At 46.9% G+C, this 18,304-nt stretch overlaps 1 pseudogene; it reads right to left on the bottom strand.

Annotated features, from left to right (window-relative positions):
- Nucleotides 1-376: 376 nt before the first annotated feature.
- Nucleotides 377-18,177, bottom strand: LOC105720949 (U6 snRNA-associated Sm-like protein LSm6; annotated as a pseudogene).
- Between the last annotated feature and the right edge of the window lie 127 nt (nucleotides 18,178-18,304).

The following is an 18,304-nucleotide window of genomic DNA, read 5'->3' as shown; positions in this document are numbered from 1 at the left end:
AGCAGTGAGGACGACCAGAGGTCACTCTCATTACCATCTTGGTGTCGGTGGGTTTTAGATGGCTTCTTTTTTTTTTTTAAATAATCCTGTAGGAAGAGATATATTTTGTCTTTTTTAAATTCTTTTAGCATTCTGTACACTGACAAGAGGTAAAAGAAAGTGACTGAAACGTAAATGTGAAAGAACACTTCACAATTAAACCTACAATTGTAAACATTTATCTTATTCACGTTAGTGAAAAATCAATTATTATAAAGAAGACAAATTATGTCACAAAAGCAGCAAAAATTAGAAAAAATTCATAAAATACTCTATCTGGCTGGGCAAGGTGGCTCACGCCTGTAATGCCAGCACTTTGGGAGGCTGAGGCAGGAGATTCAGACCATCCTGGCCAACATGATGAAACCCTGTCTCTACTAAAAATACAGAAAAAATTAGCTGGGCATGGTAGCACATGCCTGTAGTCCCGGCTACTCAGGAGGCTGAGGCAGGAGAATTGCTTGAATCCAGGAGGCAGAGATTGCAGTGAACCGAGATCATGCCACTGCACTCCAGCCTGGGCTACAGTGCGAGACTCAAAAATACACACACACACACACACACACACACACACATATCCAACTGCGAAAAGTGTTGCTCTCTTGGTGTTTTCACATCCTTCTCTTCTGTGTACTGATGTACAGCACATTGTTTCCTCGGAAAAAAGCATCCCCACACTCATTCTTCAGTTGTCCACTTACTTCTTCTTCTGTCTGCTCCAGGACCATACTCATGTAGCCATCCAGGCAAGCCAGGACCGCTTGATAATCCAGTCCAGAATTCAATTTCACCACAACTGGTCGTCAGATGATTTGCCTTAAGAAGTCACTAGGAGTTTGCTCCGAAGATTCATTTTAACAATCCTCGGAGGCAGGAAACCTGCGTTCTAACCCCAGCTCTGCTACTTAATTAGCTGCGTGACTTGGATAAGTCATCATTTCACCTCTCGTGGCCCCAGGTTCCTCATCTCCCGGCGGGATTCAGAACCCTCACCACAGGTGCCCCACAAGCCCGGCCTCCACGTACTTCATCGAACCCTTAGCCAGCTTCTTTACCGCAACTTGTTTTATCATCAAGGTCGTTAGGACCTGTATTTGTGCCAACCTCCTATCTCACCCTGTGACGGAGAATGCCTTGACCTCCTGGGAATGCAGCCCAGCAGGTGTCAGCCTTATTTTACCCAGCCCCTATTCAATGTGGAGTTGCTCTGGTTCAGACACCTCTGACAGTTCTGTGCCAATTAAACTTTATTTACAAGGAAACACAGGAGGCCAGATTTGGCCCTCAGGCAATACTTTGCTGGCCTCTAATATATATCACATTTTTCTTTTTGAAACAGATCTTGTTCTGTTGCCTAGGCTGGAGTGCAGTGGCATGATCGTAGCTCACTGCAGCCCCAACCTCCTGGGCTCAAGGGATCCTCCTACCTCAGCCCCCCAGTGGCTGGGACTACAGGCATGAACCACCAAAGCCAGCAAATTTTTATTTTTTAATTTTTTTGTAGAGACAGGGGTCTTGCTGTATTGCCCAGGCTGGTCTCAAATTTCTGGCTTTCAGCAATCTTCCAACCTCAGGCTCCCAAAGCACTGGGATTCCAGGCGCGGGCCACCATGCCTGGCCTATACCACTTGCTGTTTCATCTGTCTCTCCTGTCAGGTGAAACTACCTTGAGTGCAAGGGCAAGTGATTCCGTCCTGGTAACCCTGCCATCTGCTCCAACGCCTGACACAAAATAAATGATCATCCATGAACAAATCAATGAGTGAGTCAGTTAATTGTTTACCCAGCTCAGACCTCAATGGGAAGAGGCGGAAAGCAAAATAGAATAATAGAAGGGCAGAGCGAATGATGACCCCCAACGCCACACGCAGAACACCTCCCCAGGACCCCCTCCTACTACAGGGGTTCTGGCTACTGCCTTCAACACAAGTTTGCTGACAACAGGTTTCCTTTGGGGTGATTAAAATGTTCTGAAACTAAACAGAGGTGGTTAGCCACCTGTGATCACTTGGGGGCTCGAGACTCCCAGGTGATCACTTGGGATCACAGATGGCTAACCACTTCTGTTTAGTTTCAGAACATTTTCTATTTAGTTTCAAACTCCTGGCCTCAAAAACCGTCCCAAGTGATCAGAGTTGGCTAACCACCTCTGTTTAGTTTCAGGAGGCCAAGGCAGAAGGACCACTGGAGCCCAGGAATTCGAGATCAGCCTGGGCACAATAGGGAGACTTTGTCTAATTTTGTGGTGTTGGTTTTTTGTTTGTTTGTTTTTTAATGTTGTGGCGGTTGCATAACAGTGCAAATGTACTGCCTTTAAACTGCTCTTTTTAAACTCATGGTTTTTTTTTTTTTTTTTTTTTTGAGACAGAGTTTTGCTCTTGTCGCCCAAGCTGAAGTGCAGTGGCATGATCTTGGCTCACTGCAACCTCTGCCTCCCGGGTTCAAGTGATTCTCCTGCCTCAGTTTCCCGAGTAGCTGGAATTACAGGCACCCGCCACCATGCCTGGCTGATGTTTTGTATTTTTAGTAGAGACAGAATTTCCCCATTTTGGCCAGCCTGGTCTCGAACTCCTGACCTCAGGTGATCTGCACACCTCAACCCCCCAAAGTGCTGGGATTACAGGCATGAGCCAACACGCCCAGTCTTAAACTTAATTTTATGTTTTGTGAATTTCAGTTCAACTTTTGTTTGTTTATTGAAATAGGGTCTCTCTCTGTCACCCAGGCTGAAGTGCAGTGGCACGATCTCAGCTCACTGCAGCCTCGATCTCCTGGGCACAAGTCATCCTCCCACCTCAGCCTCCTGAGCAGCCAGGATTACAGGCACCAACCTCCACTCCCAGCTACAGTTATGTATTTTTGTAGAGATGAGGTCTTACTGTGTTTTCCAGGCTGGCCTCAAACTCCTAGTCTCAAGTGATCCTACCGCCTTGGCTCCTAAAGTGCTGAAATTAAAGGAAAGAGTCACCCTGTCTGGCTCAATTTCAAAAAGAAAAAACTTGATATACAAATTTGAAAACTTTCGCTAAGAAGGAAAAACAAAGGCTCCCCCTGGCGGCAGTATGGAGAATAGACCACGCTATAGGCAGAAGTGGAACGTGATGGTCCTCAGGAAGCTGGAGGGTATACCTTAGTTCCTGAACTTCCGTTATTATACTTTCCTTAGTTCTATTATTTATGAAATATTTATCAGCCCGGCATAGTGGTTCATGCCTGTAATCCCAGCACTTTGGGAGAACGAGGCGGACAGATCACCTGAGGTCAGGAGATGGAGACCATCCTGGCCAACATGGTGAAACCCCGTCTCTACTAAAAATACAAAAATTAGCTGGGTGTGGTGGCAGGGGCCTGTAATCCCAGCTACTCAGGAGGCTGAGGCAGGAGAATCGCTTGAACCTGGGAAACGGAGGGCGCAGTGAGCCAAGATGTGCCATTGCATTCCAGCCCGGGTGACAGAGTGAGACCCTGCCTCAAAAAAAAAAAAAGGCTGGGCACGGTGGCTCATGCCTGTAATCCCAGCACTTTGGGAGGCTGAGTTGGGTGGTTCACGAGATCAGGAGATCAAGACCATCCTGGCCAACATGATGAAACCTTGTCTCTACTAAAAATACAAAAATTAGCTGGGTGTGATGGTGCATGCCTGTAATCCCAGCTACTCGGGAGACTGAGGCAGGAGAATCACTTGAACCAGGGAGTCGGAGGTTGCAGTGAGCCGAGAATGTGCCACTGCACTCCAGCCTGGATGACAGAGCGGGACTCCATCTCAAAAAAAAAAAAAAAAAAAAAGACAGAAGACCCCAGGGCGTAACTGATCACAGTTAACATCAGCCCATCTTATCATATGTCCGCTTGTAGGCTATACTCAAAAGGACGCATCATTTCTGTGGAATTCTCGCCAGAAATGCATAACCACATATGCAGAGTAGTCAAATTCACAGTGACAAAAATGTAGAATAGTGCTTGCCAGGGACTGTGAGAAAGAAGGGAATGGGGAATTATTGCTCAATGGGTACAGGGTTTCAGTTTGGAAAGATGAAAACATCCGGGAGAAAGATAGTGGTGACGGATGCACAGCGAGGTGAAATGTACTTAATGTCACTGAACTGGGCACTTAAAAACTGTCAAGATGGGCTGGGGGCAATGGTTCATGCCTGCAATCCCAGTGCTTTAGGAGGCCAAGGCTTTTGGAGGCCAGGAGTTTGAGACCACCGTGGGCAACCCCATCTCCCAATAGCGAGACTCCATCTCCAAAAAAAAAAAAAAAAGATTAAGATGGTACATTTTTGACCAGGTGCCGTGGTTCATGCCTGTAATTCCAGCACTTTGGGAGGCCGAGGTGGGCAGATCACCTGAGCTCAGGAGTTGGAGACCAGCCTGATCAACATGAAGAAACCCCTTCTCTGCTAAAGATACAAAAACTGAGTGTGGTGGCGCATGCCTGTAATCCCAGCTACTCGGGAGGCTGAGGCAGGAGAGTTGCTTGAACCTGGGAGGCGGAGGTTGCGGTGAGCTGAGATCGTGCCATTGCACTCCAGCCTGGGCAACAAGAGCAAAACTCCGTCTCAAAAAAAAAAAAAAAAAAAAAGATGGTACATTTTACATTGTGTATATTTTGCCACAATTAGAGAAAGAATTGTTTGGTCAGATGTGGTGGCTCATGCCTGTAATCCCAGCACTTTGGGCGGCTGAGGCGGGTGAGGCAGGCAGATCACCTGAGGTGAAGAGATTGAGACCATCCTGGCTAACACAGTGAAACTCCGTCTCTACTAAAAATACAAAAAATTAGCCAGGTGTGATGGGACACACCTGTAGTCTCAGCTACTCGGGAGGCTAAGGCAGGAGAATGGCTGGAAGCTGGGAAGTGGAGGTTGTAGTGAGCTGAGAGAGATCACGTCATTGCACGCCAGCCTGGGTGACAGAGCAAGACTCTGTCTCAAAAAACAAACAAACAAAAATTAGCCAGGCGTAGTGGCACATGCCTGTGATCCCAGCTACTCAGGAGGCTAAGGCATGAGAATTGCTGGAACCCGGAGGTGGAGGTTGTAGTGATCCAAGAACTAAGACAATCCCATGTAACAGATGAGGACATGAGGCCCTGTATTAGTCCATTCTTGCATTGCTATAAAGAAATACCTGGCCGGGCGCTGTGGCTCATGCCTGTAATCCCAGCACTTCGGGAGACTGAGGCAGGTGGATCACGATGTCAGGAGTTGAAGACCAGCCAGGCCAAGATGGTGAAACCCTGGCTCTACTAAAAATACAAAAATTAGGGAGAGAGGCGCCAAGATGGCCAAGAGAATCCAGCACCTGAATGCAACTCCCAGCGAATGAGACTCAGAAGGCTAGAGGACTTAACGATTCCAAACGAGGTGCCAGGTTCTTTTCTGTGGGATTCATATGGCACTGAATGTAGGCCCAGGGAAGGAGCCGCAGGGCTAGAGCCGCCCAGGGGGGCAAATCAAGTTTGGGGGGCACGTCCCCACCTGAAAGGTGCAGCCGGCTCGGAGGGTCGGGGGACTTCACCCCCTCGGTGCTCCGTTTCGGATCCTGTGCTTACCTCATCCCTCCTGCAACCCACGGTCCACGAGAGCCCTGCCAGACAGTGGAGCGCCACGGGTAGTCAATGGAAATCTGAGCAGCGGCTACCGCCAGGCATGACAGATTATCTCAGGGACCTGGGAGGGAGTTTCGACTAATGCCGGGGGGCCGGACCATCCCACAGAGGGAGGCAGAGTCCAAAGCAGGGAAACAGACCCTAAAGCCTGGCAGGCCCCACCTCCACAGAGCTCAAACTGCCCTTGCTAGAGCGCTTGGCAGCAAACACACCAGCTTGACACCAACCAGGAAGATCGAGCTCTGGGAGAGACGTCATTGGGAAGGCGGGGCCAATCTCACCTGCAAACAAACTCCAAGAAAGGACCGCTCACCCAGCAACCTAACTGAACCCGAGAGCCCAGCAACGCCCTCTACAGGCCAAAAAAGATACAGCTCCGCCTCAACAGAAAAAATAATCCACTCAGAGACTCCTCCTGAAATCACCAACTTCAAAGATTAAAGGGAGATAAATCCACACAGATGGGAAAAAACAGCCCAAAAAGGATGAAACCATCAAAGAACAGAACACCTATTCTCCTCCCAGGGATCACCACTCCTCACCAGCAAGGGAACAAAAAAAGAGAATGAATCTGACGAATTGACAGAAGCCGGCTTCAGAAGGTGGGTAAGAACAAACTTCTCTGAGTTAAAAGACCATGTCCTAACCCAATGCAAAGAAACTAAGAACCTTGAGGAAATGCTAGCCGAAATGCTAACTAGGATAACCAGCTTACAGAAGAACATAAACGACTTGATGGAGCTGAAAAACACAGCACGAGAACTTCGCGAGGCATACACAAGTTTCAACAGCCAAATAGATCAAACAGAAGAAAGGATATCAGAGATAGAAGATCAAATCAATGACATAAAATGAGAAGACAAGATTAGAGAAAAAAGAGTGAAAAGAAATGAACAAAGCCTCCAAGAACTATGGGATTGTTTGAAAAAAACAAAACTACGCTTGATCAGCGTACCTGAATGTGACGGGGAGAATGAATCCAAGGTGGAAAACACTCTTCAAGATACTATCCAACAGAACTTTCCCAACCAACAAGGCAGGCCAACATTCAAATCCAGGAAATACAGAGAACATCACAAAGATACTCCTCAAGAAGAGCAACCCCAAGGCACATAATCGTCAGATTCACCAGGGTTGAAATGAAGAAAAAAAATCCTAAGGGCAGCCAGAGAGAAAGGTCGAGTCACCCACAAAGGAAAGACCATCAGACTCACAGCGGATCTCTCGGCAGAAACCCTGTAAGCTGGAAGGGAGCGGGGGCCAATATTCAATATCTTTAAAGAAAAGAACTTTCAACCCAGATTTCATATCCAGCCAAACTAAGCTTCATAAGTGAAGGAGAAATAAAATCCTTTATGGACAAGCAATTGCTGAGAGATTTCATCACTATAACACCTGCCTTACAGGAGCTACTGAAGGAAGCACTAAACAGGGACAGGATCAACCGGTACCAGCCACTGCAAAAACGTACCAAATGGTAAAGAATAACGATGCAATGAAGGAGCCATGTCAATTAACAGTCAAAACAACCAGCCAGTAACAAAATGGCAGGATCAAATTCAAACATAACAATATTAACATTGAATGTAAATGGCCTAAACGCCCCAATCAAAAGACACAGACTGGCACACTGGATTAAAAACTCAAGACCCATTAGTGTGCTGTATTCAGGAGACCCATCTCACATGCAAAGACTCACATAGACTCAAAATAAAGGGATGGAGGAAGATTCACCAAGCAAATGGAGAGCAAAAAAAGCAGGAGTTGAAATCCTAGTCTCTGATAAAACAGACTTTTAACCAACAAAGATCAAAAGAGACAAAGAAGGACATTACATAATGGTAAAAAGATCAATGCAACAAGAAGAGCTAACTATCCTAAATATTTATGCACCAAGGCAGCAGCACCCAGTTACATAAAGCAAGTTCTTAAAAACCTACAAAGAGACTTAGACTCCCGCACAATAATAGTGGGAGACTTTAATACTCCACTGACAATATTGGACAGATCGACAAGGCCAAAAGTCAACAAGCATATCCAGGACTTGAACGCAGATTTGGACCAAGCAGACCTAATAGACGTTTATAGGACACTCCACCTCAAATCCATAGAATACACATTCTTCTCAGCACCACATTGCACTTACTCTAGAATTGACCACATAATTGGAAGTAAATCACTCCTCAGCAAATGCAAAAGAATGGAAACCATAACAAACACTCTCTCAGACCACAGTGCAATCAAATTAGAACTCAGGATTAAGAAAAGCACTCAAAACCACACAATCACATGGAAACTCAACAACTTGCTCCTGAATGACCAATGGATAAACAATGAAATGAAGGCAGAAATAAAAATGTTCTTTGAAACCAATGAGAATGAAGACACTACATACCAGATCCTATGGGACACATTTAAAGCAGTGTTTAGAAGGAAATTTATAGCAATAAATGCCCACATGAGAAACAAGGAAAGATCTCAAATCGACACCCTATCATCAAAATTGAAAGAGCTAGAGGAGCAAGATCAAAAAAACTCAAAAGCCAGCAGAAGACAAGAAATAACTAAGATCAGAGCAGAACTGAAGGAGATAGAGACACAAAAAACCCTCCAAAAAATCAATAAATCCAGGAGCTGGTTTTTTGAAAAGATCAACAAAATAGACAGACCCCTAACTACACTAATAAAAAAGAAAAGAAGACCTAAAACCATAAAAACCCTAGAAGAAAACCTAGGCAAAACCATTCAGGACATAGGCGTAAGCAAGGACTTCATGATCAAAACACCAAAAGCATTGGCAACAAAGGCCAAAATAGACAAATGGGACCTAATCAAATTCCACAGCTTCTGCACAGCAAAAGAAACAGTCCTTTGAGTGAATTGGCAACCAACAGAATGGGGAAAAATTTTTGCAATCTACCCATCTAGCAAAGAGCTGATATCCAGAATCTACAAAGAACTAAAACAGATTTACAAGAAAAAAGCAAGCCCATTCAAAAGTGGTCAAAGGACATGAACAGACACTTTACAAAAGAAGACATACATGAGGCCAACAAACATATGAGAAAATGCTCATCATCACTGGTCATTAGAGAAATGCAAATCAAAACTACATTGAGATACCATCTCACACCAGTTAGAATGGCAATCATTAAAAAATCTGGAGACAACAGATGCTGGAGAGGATGTGGAGAAATAGGAACACTTTTACACTGTTGGTGGGAGTGTAAATTAGTTCAACCATTGTGGAAGACAGTGTGGTGATTCCTCAAGGACCTAGAAATAGAAATTTCATTTGACCCAGCAATCCCATTACTGGGTATATACCCAAAGGATTATAAATTGTTCTATCATAAAGACACATGCACACGTATGTTCATTGCAGCCCTGTTTATGATAGCAAAGACCTGGAACCAACCCAAATGCCCATCAATGATAGGCTGGACAAAAAATAAAAAATGTGGCACATATACACCATGGAATACTATGTAGCCATAAAAAAACGATGAGTTCACGTCCTTTGTAGAGACATGGATGAACCTAGAAACCATCATTCTCAGCAAACTGACACAAGAACAGAAAACCAAACACCGCATGTTTTCACTCATAGGCAGGTGATGAACAATGAGAACACTTGGGCACAGGGAAGGGAACAACACTCACAGGGCTAGGTCGGGGGGAGTGGACGGGAGGGGTGGGGGGACAGCGGGGGTTGGGGAGGAGGGGGAGGGATAACACCGGGAGAAATGCCTGATGTAGGCAACCGTGAGGGGGGATGGAGACAGCAAACCACCAGGGCACGTATGTACTTATGCAACAATCCTGCAGGATGCGGGACATGCACGTGTACCCCAGAGCCCAAATACAATAAAAAAAAAATTAGCTGGGCATGGTGGCAGGCACCTATAATCCCAGTTACTTGGGAGGCTGAGGCAGGAGAATCTCTTGAACCAGGAAGCAGAGATTGCAGTGAGCCAAGATCACGCTACTGCACTCCAGCCTGAGCGACAGAGCCAGACTCCATCTCAAAAAAAAAAAAAAAAAGAAATGCCTGTGACTAGGTAATTTACAAAGAAAAGAGGTTTAATTAGCTCTTTTACCCACGGTACAGCTGCGGTTCCACAGGCTGTACAGGAAGCACGATGCTGGCATCTGCTTGGCTTCTGGGAAGACCTCAAGAAACTTACAGTCATAGCCGAAGGTGAAGGAGGGGAAGCAGGTATGTCTTATATGGCCAGAGCAGGAGAAGAGGGAGTGAGGCAGGAGGTGCTACACACTTCCACACAACCAGATCCACAATAACCCACACACTGTCTAGCACCAAGGGGGGATGGTACCATGAGAACTCCACCCCCAGGATCCGATCAGCTCCCACCAGGCCCCACCTCCAGCTCTAGGGACTACAGTCTGCCATGAGATTTGTAGGGGACACAGATCTGAACCATATCAGGACCAGAAAAGTTGAGGAGCTTTCCCAAGTCCACACAGCCAAAAAATGGCAGATATAAGGCTCCAACCAGACAACCCACTGCCACAGTCTAGCCCTCGATCACTACACTATGCCGCCTCTAAGAGTTAAGCAATTTCCCATTTTACATTTCACTGATTTAGACCCAGATTTGTGTCCCCATAATTCCCTATTGTAAACCCAAACAACATTCTTCCAGCAACTTATTTGAATAACGTGTGTAGGACAGAAAGAAGTGACAGCTTGAAACTACTCTAATTTTACTTACGAATAATTGAGGTTGATTCATGCTGCTTTCTAAAAAACTGGTAATCCTCTTGGTTTTACAGGATGCCAAATTTGTCACACACGTCTCTTACAACTTCTACTATTCTCTCTCGAAAGCAGTACTCAAAAGCAGACAGTCAGAAAGATAGAGTACTCAATGAGGGATACTCCAAGACAGGAGAAAGTTAACTTTCCCAGAACAGATGGAGAGAGCCAAAAAGGAAGAAGGAAAATGAAGGAGGAGCTTCCAGGAGAAAGAAACATTAGTGTTCTATGTCGCAAACTCTATTAGCAGAGTATAAAAAAAAAATAGGCCAGGCGCAGTGGCTCATGCCCGTAATCCCAGCACTTTCAGAGGCCAAGGCAGGTAAATCAACTCTGAGGTCAAGAGTTCGAGACCAGCCTGGCCAACATAATGAAACACTGTCTCTACTAAAAATACAAAATTAGCCAGGCATGGTGGCGCAAGCCTGTAATCCCAGCTACTCAGGAGGCTGAGGCAGGAGAATCACTTGAACCCGGGAGACAGAGGTTGTAGTAAGCTGAGATTGTGTCATTGCATTCTAGCCTGAGCAACAAGAGCAAAACTCTGTCTCAAAAATAATAATAATAGTAATAATAATAGGCCAGGCGTGGTGGCTCACACCTGTAATCCCAGAACTTTGGGAGGCTGAGGCAGGTGGATCACGAGGTCAAGAGTTCAAGACCAGCCTGGCCAACATGGTGAGACCCCATCTCTACTAAAAAAAAAAAAAAGCAAAAAATGTTAGCCAGGCATGGTAGCAGGCGCCTGTAATCACAGCTGCTTGGGAGGCTGAGGCAGAGAATTGCTTGAACCTGGGAGGCAGAGGTTGCAGTGAGCCAATATCACACCACTGCACTCCAGCCTGGGTGACAGAGTGAGACTCCATCTCAAAAATAATGATAAAGCTGGCTTGGCATGGTGGCTCACACCTGTAATCTCAGAACTTTGGGAGGCCTACGCAGGAGGGTTGCATGAAACCAGGAGTTCAAGACAAGCCTAGGCAATATGGCAAGATGCCTGTCTCTATGAAAAAAATTTTTCTTTTAACTAGCCAGGCATGGTGGTGCATGCCTGTGGCCCCAGCTAATTGGGAAACTGAGTCAGGAGGATTGCTTAAGTCCAGGAGGTTGAGGCTGCAGTGAGCCATGATCATGCCACTGCACTCCAGTCTGGATGACTGAACAAGAAGACCCTGTCTCAAAAAAAAAAAAAAAAAAAATTGGCTGGGCGCGGTGGCTCACGCCTGTAATCCCAGCACTTTGGGAGGCTGAGGCGAGTGGATCACGAGGTCAAGAGATCGAGACTATCCTGGTCAACACGGTGAAACCCCATCTCTACTAAAAGTACAAAAAATTAGCTGGGCATGGTGGCGCATGCCTGTAATCCCAGCTACTCGGGAGGCTGAGGCAGGAGAATTACCTGAACCCAGGAGGCAGAGGTTGCGGTGAGCCGAGATCACGCCATTGCACTCCAGCCTGGGTAATAAGAGCAAAACTCCGTCTCAAAAAAAAAAAAAAAACATAACCTAAACTAAACTAAGCTACTATAACAAGGACCCAAAAAGGTAGCAATTTAAAGAACATCCAAGCGGCCGGGTGCAGTGGCTCACGCCTGTCATCCTAACACTTTGAGAGGCTGAGGCAGGTGGATCACCTGAAGTCAGGAGTTTGAGACCAGCCTGGGAAACATGGCAAAATCCCGTCTCTACTAAAAATACAAAAATTAGCCAGGCATGGTGGCATGCGCCAGTAATCCCAGCAACTTGGGAGGCTGAGGCAGGAGAATTGCTTGAACCCGGGAGGCGGAGGCTGCAGTGAGCTGAGATCATCCCACTGCACTCCATCCAGCCTGAGGAGGAACACAGCAAGACTCCATTTCAAAAAAAAAAAAAAAGAAAAGAAAAGAAAAAGAGAGAGAGAATAGTGTCTCTCTCTGTCACTCATGCTGGAGTGCAGTGGCACCATCATAGCTCACTGCAGCCTCGAACTCCAGGGCTCAAGCAATCCTCCTGCCTCAATCTCCACAGTAGCTGTGACTACAAGCACATGATCCAACACCCAGCCTAGTTTTTAAACTTTTTTATTGTAGAGAGAGCATCTCACTATCTACCTGTGGTCTTTGTAGGAAAAAAAAAAAAGGAGAGAGAGAGAGCATCTCGCTATGTTGCACATGCTGGTCTTGAGCTCCTGGGCTCAAGCGATCCTCCCACTGCAACTTCCCAAAAATACTGGGATTACAGGCATGAGCCACCGTGCCTGGCCACTTCCCTGCACTCCAGCTTTTGTTCTAGTGTCTTCGGTTTGGATTATACTGATCAGACCATTTTCTAGGAGCAGGATCCCAATTCTTCAAGTTCCTGTTCTTCCCATGTATTCATAGAATCTTCTGGCCCATTATCCCAGTCCAGCCACTGTGGAGTACATAGAAAAGCAGGTGGATGTTTGCTGGGCGCAGTGGCTCACATCTGTAATCCCAGCACTTTGGGAGGCTGAGGCGGGCAGATCACCTGAGGTCAGGAGTTCGAGCCCAGCCTGGCCAGCATGGTGAAACCCCATCTCTACTAAAAATACAAAAAGTAGCTGGGTGTGGCAGTGGATGCCTGTAATCCCAGCTACGTGGGACGCTGAGGCAGAAGAACTGCTTGAACCCGGGAGGCAGAGGTTGCAGTGAGCCGAGATCGTGTCACTGCCCTCCAGCCTGGGCGACAAGAGCGAAACTGTGTCTCAAAAAAAAAAAAAAAATGCAGAATATCTTAAAGTGGGGGCTTACAGGTCATAGATAGATTTCTTTATTTATTTTTATTTATTTATTTATTTATTTATTTATTTATTTATTTATTTATTTATTTTGGAGACGGAGTTTCACTCTTGTTATCCAGGCTGGAGTGCAATGGTGCAATCTCGGCTTACCGCAACCTCCGCCTCGTGGGTTCAGGCAATTCTCCTGCCTCAGCCTCCTGAGTAGCTGGGATTACAGGCACGCACCACCATGCCCAGCTAATTTTTTGTATTTTTAGTAGAGACAGGGTTTCACCATGTTGACCAGGATGGTCTCGATCTCTTGACCTCGTGATCCACTCGCCTCAGCCTCCCAAAGTGCTGGGATTACAGGTGTGAGCCACCGCGCCCGGCCTCATAAATAGATTTAAACATCTTCTAGGCTGGGTGTTGTGGCTCATGCCTGTAATCCTAACACTTTGAGAGTCCGAGGCAGGAGGATCACCTGAGGTCAGGAATTCAAGGCCAGCCTGGCCAACATGAGGAAACCCCATCTCTACTAAAAATACAAAAATTAGCCAGGCATGGTGGTGCATGCCTGTGATCTTAGCTACTCTGGAGACTGAGGCAGGAGAATCGCTTGAACCTAGCAAGTTGGAGGTTGTAGTGAGCCGAGATCGCACCATTGCACTCCAGCCTGGGCGACAGAGCGAGACTGTCTCGGAAAAAAAAAAAAAAGAAAAGAAAAAGATTTAAACATCTTCTGATTTGCAATGGGTTAAGGAAGAGAAGCTTTGTTTAAAAATTTGGGGTCAGGCCGGGCGCGGTGGCTCACGCCTGTAATCCCAGCACTTTGGGAGGCCAAGGCAGGTGGATCATGAGGTCAAGAGATCGAGACCATCCTGGCCAACATGGTGAAACCCCGTCTCTACTAAAAGTACAAAAAATTAGCCGGGCATGGTGGCTCGTGCCTGCAATCCCAGCTACTCGGGAGGCTGAGGCAGGAGAATTGCCTGAACCCAGGAGGCGGAGGTTGCGGTGAGCCGAGATCATGCCATTGCACTCCAGCCTGGGTAACAAGAGCGAAACTCCAGCTAAAAAAAAAAAAAAAAAATCGGGGGTCAGTAGAAAAATGTTAGCTAGTTAGGGGAAGTTTCTCCAAGCCCCTCAGGAGGAAATGTGGAACAAAAAGGGGATAGCTAAAGTTTAGTCTTCATTTCCGCCTTATCTGGGTTCTATGTGCCATTGGCTTTATTCAGTGGGGCTCCAAGCCCCTGAAAGACAATTCAGGGACATGTGTTAAGATGGTATCTTTCATTTCTATTAAAAAAACAAACATCTCTGGGACCCTAACTTCCTTAGCTTTTGTTTTAGGTCATTACAACTTTGTTGTTGAACGAGTTACTTATTTACTTCTCAGGGCTAGCTAGGTGCCTGGAATTTCCATTGAAGGAACTCAGGAATTTCCTTTATTTCCATGCTTGGGGTCCCCTAAAAAAAGGGGATCCCTGCCCTGTCTCAGGGTCTCACTCCAGCCCACTCCAAACACTATACCCTCGTACTTGTTAAAGATTTGTTGAAGGCATACAACCCAAAACAGATAGCTCAGAGGAGAAGGGAACAAGGTGTAGCATGAGCAGTCGTAGTTCAGCTCCTCCACCCCTCACTCACTGTGTGACCTTGAGCCAGTTACTTAAACCTCTCTGGGCCTGTCTCACCATCTGTAAAACAGAAATGATGAAAAGTATCCACGTTCTAGGGGCATTTTCTGGGGTTATGCATGTAAGTGAGTACCGAGCATTGCTCAGTGGTGCCTAGTGAATAGAGAGCACTCAATATGCAGCACCATGATTCCATGAGAATTCACTTGTCAGTAGAACCCGGCTTTGGAACAGAGATGGAGCTTGGTACTGAATAATATAGCAGGAGTAACAGTAGCAATATCGTGATCACTTCTGATCCTGCTTTTGAGAAACTGTCAATTGAAGTGTCTCCTTCATCGCTGAGAGAAGGTGTTCTTTCTTCTCTGAATCCCCCAGACCTGACATATAGCAGGTGCCTAATGAACAGCCATTGAATGAACAAACAGATTCTGTGAGGCTCTACAGGGCATAAAAGTAAATTCAGTACGGGCACGGTGGCTCACGCTTGTAATCCCAGCACTTTGGGAGGCCAAGGCAGGCAGATCACATGAGGTTAGGAGTTTGAGACCAGCTGGCCAACATGGTGAAACCCCATCTCTACTAAAAATATAGGCCGGGCGCGGTGGCTCACGCCTGTAATCCCAACACTTTGGGAGGCTAAGGCAGGTGGATCACGAGGTCAAGAGATCAAGACCCTCCTGGCCAACATGGTGAAACCCCATCTCTATTAAAAACACAAAAATTAGCTGGGCGTGGTGGTGTGCACCTGTAGTCCCAGCTACTCAGGAGGCTGAGACAGAAGAATCACTTGAGCCCAGGAGGCGGAGGTTGCAGTGAGCTGAGATCGCGCCACTACACTCCAGCCTGGTGACATAGTGAGACTCTCCTGAGGGGAAAAAAAAAATTAGCCAGGTGTGGTGGTGGGTGTCTGTAATCCCAGCTATTTGGGAGGCTGAGGCAGGAGAACTGCTTGAACACAGGAGGCGGAGGGTGCAGAGAGCTGAGACCACGCCACTGCACTCCAGCCTGGGCAACAGAGTAAGACTCCGTCTCAAAAAAAAAAAGAAAAAAAGTAAATTCAAAAGCCATTCACCTGTGCAGAAGGCAGGGCCAGGCTACTTTGGAGGCCCTAAGAGAAGTTATCCACCCACTTCTGAAAAAGGCCAGATGGTAAATATTTCAGACTCTTTGGGCTCTCTCTTACTGTGCTGCAACCATTCAATTCAGCCCTGTTGCAGCCATAGACAGTAGGTAAATGAAACAGATAAATGAATGGGCCCAGCTGTTGTAGGTAGGTGAAAAATGGCTTCCCTTCACCTTTATAGGATCTTTGGCTGGGCTACGAATTAAACTGACATGTAAACATAACAAAAGGCATATTTAATTATGTACCTATGCAGGAGAGTCCCATAAAATACAAGACTCCGAAAAGGATCAGAGTAACTGGGCACAGTGGCTCAAGCTTGTAATCCCAGCACTTTGGGAGGCCGAGGCAGGCGGATCACTTGAGGTTAGGAGTTCAAGACCAGCCTGACCAACATAATGAAACCCCATCTCTACAAAAACTAGCTGGGCATAGTGGCAGGCGCCTGAGTAGTAATCCCGGCTACTCAGGAGACTGAGGCAGGAGAATCACTTGAACCTCAGAAGTGGAGGTTGCAGTGAGCTGAGATCATGCCATTGCACTCCAGCCTGGGCAACAGAGGGAGATTCCCTTTCAACAAAGGAAAAAGAGTATCAGAGAAAAGAATAAGGGTTTGGGGCTTCTGGGAGGGTGGTGGCAACACAAGTTATGGGAGCGTGAGGGGACAAATTGTATGATGAAAAAGTCTGTCTTGTTAAGCAAATAAAAAGTCTTGCAGGTAATAAAAATTGTCTCAGGCCAGGCGCGGTGGCTCACGCCTGTAATCTCAGCACTTTGGGAGGCCAAGGCTGGCAGGTCACCTGAAGTTGGGAGTTCAAGACCAGCCTGACCAACATGGAGAAATCCCATCTCTACTAAAAATACAAAATTAGCCAGTGTGGTGGCACATGCCTGTAATCCCAGCTACTCAGGAGGCTGAAGCAGGAGAATCGCTTGAACCTGGGAGGTGGAGGCTGCGGTGAGGCAGAATCGCTTGAATCTGGGAGGTGGAGGCTGCGGTGAGGCAGAATCGCTTGAACCCGGGAGGTGGAGGCTGCGGTGAGGCAGAATCGCTTGAACCCAGGAGGTGGATGTTGTGGTGAGCTGAGATGGCGCCATTGCACTCCAACCTGGGCAACACGAGCAAAACTCTGTCTCAAAAAAAAAAAAAGTTGTCTCAGAGCAGCCCTCAGAATAGATTACTGGGAGTGGTTTCACTCTTCCCTAGTTAATAAGACCGTGAGAAAGGATTCATCTTTCTGTCTTTAGGCAGATAAGATAAATTCAGTTCAGAGAAAAACCCCTCCTTCCTGCATTTGCTGTTCCCCTCAAGTGCCCTTATTTTGAAGCAATCAGCAGATCAGCAGATCAAAGTGCATATCACTGTATTCCAATAAAACTTTATTTATGGACGCTGAAACTGGATTTTTTAATTTTCACGAGTCACAAAATATCTTTTCTCCCACCTAAACATTTTAAAATGCAAAAACAGAGCGGTGGTTCATGCCTATAATCCCAGCACTTTGGGAGCCAGCGGATTGCTTGAGTCCAGGAGTTCGAGACTAGCTGTGGCAACATAGTAAAACCCTCTGCCTGTGCAAATATATATATATATTTTTTGAGATGGAGTCTCGCTCTTGTTGCCCAGGCTGGAGCGCAGTGGCGCAATCTCGGCTCACTGCAACTTCCGCCTTTCGGGTTCAAGCGATTCTCCAGCCTCAGACTCCTGAGTAGCTAGGATTACAGGCGCCCGCCACCACACCCGGCTAATTTTCGTATTTTTTTTAGTAAAGACGGGGTTCCACCATGCTGGCCAGGCTGGTCTTGAACTCCTGACCTCATGATCTGCCTGCCTCGGCCTCCCAAAGTGCTAGGATTACAGGCGTGAGCCACCGCGTCCAGCAGCAAATGATTTTAAAAATTAGCCGGGTACGGTGGCGCGCGCTTGTCGTCCCAGCTATTTGGGAGACTGAGGTGGGAGGATCGCTTGAACCCAGGAGTTCGAGGCTGCAGTGGGCTATGACTGCTCCACTGCACTCCAGCCTGGGCGACAGAGAGAGACCCTGTCTCAAAAATAAAAAATAAAAACAAACTGGAAAAACAATTCTTAGCTCACTAGCCGTCCAAACACACGGCCTAGTGCGCTTCGGGACGCGGGCTATAGTTTGCTCACCCTAGCTGACCCCCTGCCGCGCGTAGGCCAACACTCCTGGGAGGGCGGTGCCAGCAGGTGGGCCTCGGATTGGGCCTCACGTACTGGGCGGGACAGAGGATACGGCATCTTGCCGTAAGCGCGGTTGGGCGGGGAATGCTCGGATTGGTCCACTCCGGCGTCACAGAACGCGCGGCATATCGGCATTCAGCCAATCAGCGCGGTGCTGTTGTCTCGCCCCGCCTGGCGCCGGCGT

Source organism: Aotus nancymaae, unplaced genomic scaffold (assembly GCF_030222135.1).
Source record: "Aotus nancymaae isolate 86718 unplaced genomic scaffold, 86718_ANA_hifiasm-v0.15.2.pri h1tg000028l, whole genome shotgun sequence".
NCBI classification, from domain to species: Eukaryota; Metazoa; Chordata; class Mammalia; order Primates; family Aotidae; genus Aotus; species Aotus nancymaae.
The sequence above is the reverse complement of the archived record's forward strand: the minus strand, read 5'-3'. Positions and strand labels throughout refer to the sequence as shown.